The 4,988-nt window shown below is 45.7% G+C and overlaps 1 long non-coding RNA gene across 1 annotated transcript; it reads left to right on the top strand.

Annotated features, from left to right (window-relative positions):
* The first annotated feature begins 1,140 nt into the window (after positions 1–1,140).
* On the top strand, positions 1,141–2,504 carry LOC107301378. Its single transcript, XR_001549289.1, has 3 exons — positions 1,141–1,285; positions 2,281–2,362; positions 2,490–2,504. It is a non-coding gene; the product is annotated as an uncharacterized LOC107301378 (long non-coding RNA).
* Positions 2,505–4,988: the final 2,484 nt, after the last annotated feature.

Below are 4,988 nucleotides of genomic sequence, written 5' to 3'. Positions count from 1 at the left end.
TCACCCGGATCTCTGGGGGTAGTTCGTTCCAGAGGGTGGGGGCTCCCACCGAGAAGGCCCTCCCCCTGGGGGTCGCCAGCCGGCACTGTCTGGCTGACGGCACCCTGAGGAGACCCACTCTGTGGGAGCGTACCGGCCGATGGGAGGTAACCTGCGGCAGAAGGCGGTCTCGGAGATATCCAGGTCCGATGCCATGGATTAGGAACAAGGAGATACAAATTCTGATTGTCCTTTAGGTATGGACGATGCTTAGGTGAATTTTGGCCTGGCGTTCCCCCCCCCCCCAATAATAATAATAAAGTTGGAAGGGATCCTGGAGGTCATCTAGTCCAATCTCCTGCTCAGGCAGGAAACCCTATACCATTTCAGACAAATGGCTGTCCAGTCTCTTAAAAACTTCCATTGTTGGAGCATTCACAGCTTCTGGAGGCAGGTTGTTCCACTGGTTAATTTTTCTAAGTGTCAGGAAGTTTCTCCTTAGTTCTAGGTTGCTTCTCTCTTTGTTTAGTTTCCATCCGTTGCTTCTTGTCCTGCCTTCAGGCGCCTTGGAGAATAGCTTGACTCCCTCTTCTTTAGGGCAGCCCCTGAGATATTGGAACACTGCTATCATGTCCCCCCCTCGTCCTTCTCTTCATTAAACTAGACATACCCAATTCCAGCAACCGTTCCTTATATGTTTTAGCCTCCAGTCCTCTGATCATCTTTGTTGCTCTTCTTTGTACTCTACCTAGAGTCTCAATATAAATTGGGATGTTGAAAACACTTATGTATTAACTCATACTATTAGCATGGTGGATTATGCTACAGCAACCTTCCATGGTTCATAACCGTAATCACCCTGCAGTGGATTGATTTGGGATGATGGAAATGATGTAAAAGATACCAAAGATATTGGGGTATGGAAAAGCCTTCACAAATAGATTCTGGCAGAAAGCAGTAGATCTTGTTTTAAGCTTGTAAATGCTGAGCATACAAGCATCTGTCTACAAAACAATTGCAGCTATTGATGAGACAAAGCAATAAATGAATGCTAAAATCTGCAGCGTATCTTATTTGTCTGTGCAGAATTTCAGATATTTTTGTGTTAATCAAACTGCTTTTTTTCCCTCTCTCCCTTCTTTATCTTCTTTTCCAGATTTTGTTACTTCACCGGTTTCAGAGTACACTAGTAATTGCTGAGCACGCCAATGAGACCCTGACACCAATTACTTTGAACACCATTACTGCGGCAAAACGACTTGGGGGTGAAGTGTCCTGTTTAGTAGCGGGGACCAGTTGTGAAAAGGTTAAAAAAAAAGGGGGGGCTGACACAGGGAGTTGGTGTTGTTGATAGCTTGCTGATGTAAATGCTAATTAGTTTTGATGTGAGTTTTTTTCAAAGTTAAGTACAGAAATTTAAAAAAATAATAATGTTGGAGTTGTCTTAAGATATCTGAGTAGGACTGAAAGAATTAAGAATATCCAAGCTCTAATTCAATGTTTTTCAACCTTGAGAACTTCAACTCCCAGAATTCCCCAGCCATCATGGAATTCTGGGAGTTGAAGTCCACGTGTCTTAAAGTTGAGAAAATGCTCTTAATTACAGTTCTGCATCCCCCCATGTAATTATTTTTTCGCCAGCATCATTTTCTCGTGGGAAAAAAAAAGTTCTTGCAAAGTTGGAATTGATTGATTGAACTTTTTAGTCCCACCCAGTCTGCCGTTACCACTGCAGCCACGCCCACCCAATTGGCCACGCCCAGCCAATGGGCCACACCCAGCCAATGGGCCACACCCACCCAGCACTCGATGATGCATAAATGGGTTTTGGGTTGCAGTTTGGGCACTCAGTCTCTAAAAGGCAACCTAGACTAGGGGTAGGGTAGGCAACCTTGGCTCCTTCCTGACTTGTGGACTTCAACTCCCAGAATTCCTGAGCCAGCATGGGGGAGCTATGGCCCCTTCATGACTTGTGGACTTCAATTCCCAGAATTCCTGGGCTAGCATGGCTGGCTCAGGAATTCTGGGAGTTGAAGTCCATGAGTCATAAAAGAGCCAAGGTTGCCTACCCCTGCCCTGGACCTTGGCAATTCTTGAGATGTATGGACTTCAGTTCCTAGAATTCCCTAGCTGGCACGGCTGGCTGGCTGGAAAATTCTGAGACTTGAAGTCCACACAAATACTACAATACAAATAATAATCAAACACTGTACAAATAGTAATCTAACATTCCAGATGTTGGAGACAGCTTCGAATTCTGGGAATTGGGGATGACTGACGTCATAGTCTTACTTCTCACAGGTGGCACAAGAGCTGAGCAAAATACCTGGAGTTTCCAAGGTGCTTTTTGCCCAACACGATGCATATAAAGGACTTCTGGCTGGTGAGTCTTTTTTTTTTTTCCAGGCGAATTTTGCATTAAGATTCTTTGCAATCTGTCTTCTCCCCCCTCCCTCCCCAAAAAAGAAAAAAAATAACATTGCTCCGGCCATTATATTTTTTTTCTGCAGAGGAGCTGACACCGCTGATTTTGGAAACCCAGAAACAGTTCAGTTACACGCACATCTGTGCCGGAGCATCTGCCTTTGGGAAGGTGAGCATTTTTTAAATTACCCAGGAATCCATTGCTCTAAAGACATTGAACCACTACAGGGGTCTTCAAACTTGGCCCTTTGATGACTTGTGGACTTCAACTCCCAGAATTCCTCAGCCAGGCACACGTGCCTGGCTGAGGCATTCTGGGAGTTGAAGTCCACAAGTCATCAAAGGGCCAAGTTTGAAGACCCCTGAACCATTACATACAGGTAGTCCTCAACTTTATGACTGTAATTAAGTTCTGGCAATTTTGGTCGTAGCCGCTAGACTGTCGTAAAGCAGGTCATTGGGTGACCAGGCCTGATTTTACAACCTTTGAGCAAACTCAGCGGCTGTTCGGTGTGGGTCATATTGTTGCCGAAACCTGAAATACACATAGTCCTCGACTTAGCAACCATAAGCTCTGCTTCTAAGCAAGATAGTGGTTGTGTTTTCCCTCATCTTATGACCTTTCTTGCCACAGTTGTTAAGTGAATCACGCAGTCATTAAACGAATCTGACTTCCCCCGTTGACTTTGCTTGTCGTCATCATAACTTTGGAACTAGGCTGTAAATAAATTTCAGAGGGTCCTTTATAGTTTTAAATGGTTGTTAAGCAAGCAGCAGTAAGTTAAGGACGAACTGTAAATTGTTGTTAGTTGCGAAGTCGTGTCCGACTCATCGCAACCCCATGGACAACATTCCTCCAGGCCATCTTCTGGAGTCCATTTAAGCTCACGCCTCCTGCTTCAGTGACTCCATCCAGCCACCTCATTGTCTGTCGTCCCCTTCTTCTCTTGCCTTCAATCTTTCCCAGCATTAGGCTCTTCTCCAGGGAGTCCTTCCTTCTCATTAGGTAGCCAAAGTACCTGAGTTTCAACTTCAGGATCTGGCCTTCTAAAAAGCAATCAGGGTTGATCTCCTCTAGGACTGACCGGTTTGATCGCCTTGCAGTCCAGGGAACTCGCAGGAGCCTTCTCCAGCACCAGAGTTCAAAGGCCTCCATTCTTTGGCGCTCAGCCTTTCTTATGATCCATCTTTCACAGGCATACATTGCAACTGGGAAAACCATGGCCTTGACTATACGCACTTTTGTTGGCAGGGTGATGTCTCTGCTTTTCAGTATGCTGTCTAGATTTGCCATAGCTTTCCTCCCCAGGAGCAAGCGTCTTTTAATTTCTTGGCTGCAGGCCCCATCTGAGGTGATCTTGGAGCCCAGGAAGATAAAATCTGTCTCTACCTCCATTTCTTCCCCATCTATTTGCCAGGAATTGAGAGGGCCGGATGGCACTCCCAAAATATTGCATGTGCTTTCAGTCCATCAACCTTGCCTCGTTTTAATGGAGTTTGTGTCACCCCGAAGACCTAAATATGCTTCTTTAAATGTATCTTTAATTTTCCGGGTAGAATTCTGAACCGCTGCTTAGTTTTGTCTGGAGGTTGCCGAGTTGTGACTGTCGGTGTATTTTTAATGTTTAGAATCTCCTTCCCAGAGTGGCAGCTAAGTTGGATGTTGCTCCTATCTCAGACGTCACTGAAATCAAGTCAGCCGATACTTTTGTGAGGACTATTTATGCAGGTGAGATTTGCAGGCCTATTCTGGTCTACCTGTGAAATACACACACACACACACACACACACACACACACCGAAGTTCCAAAAAAGGGAACTGTAGGATCTGTGGAAACAAAAACGATTTTTCCGACACAGCTAATGGGATCCTTCCCAGCCCTCTAGGATTGTTGTTGGGTGTTCTGGGCAACCAGAGAGAGCTTCTTAATTAACCAAATCTGCCTTGCATTCTTGTTAATGCACTTCTGATCAGATTTTGCCAACCCTCAGCCATCCGGCTTGATCCCCTTTCTTTCACGGGGGCGGCATTAGTTCGGATTTCAGCAGTCCGTAGGGTTATTTTTCTTGGTTAGGAGGACATTGATACAATTATTTGTAATATTTAATTGACTTCCCCTAATTATTGTGCAGCCCAAATACTTGTCTAGCCTCATTACGTTTATCTGATCCCCCTAATGCAATTTGGGCATGGAAACATGAGCTTTTATGTCGTTTTAAATTTGTCATGGCAGACTCCCTTTTTCCTTTGGTCAGTGCTGTCTTGCCTTGGAGAGGGATGGATTGCATGGAGAGGCTTGAATGACGGTCTCATAATTTCCCTTTGAAAAATCGTTATGCTCTCTTCCTCCTTCCTCCTTTCCTCCTCTCCTTCCTCCTCCTCCCCCCTCCCTCCCTCCCCCTCCTCTCCCCCTGCTCTTCACCTTTCTCCTCTCCTTCCTCCCTCCCTCTTTCCTCGTCTCCCTCCTCCTCCTCCTCACCTTTCTCCTCTTCCTCCTCCTCCTCCCTCCCTCTCCCTCTTTCTTCTCCTCCTCCTCACCTTTCTCCTCTTCCTCCTCCTCCTCCCTCCCTCTCCCTCTTTCTTC

Source organism: Protobothrops mucrosquamatus, unplaced genomic scaffold (assembly GCF_001527695.2).
Source record: "Protobothrops mucrosquamatus isolate PMUCROS unplaced genomic scaffold, P.Mucros_1.0 scaffold12082, whole genome shotgun sequence".
In the NCBI taxonomy this organism is placed as follows: domain Eukaryota; kingdom Metazoa; phylum Chordata; class Lepidosauria; order Squamata; family Viperidae; genus Protobothrops; species Protobothrops mucrosquamatus.
The sequence above is the reverse complement of the archived record's forward strand: the minus strand, read 5'-3'. Positions and strand labels throughout refer to the sequence as shown.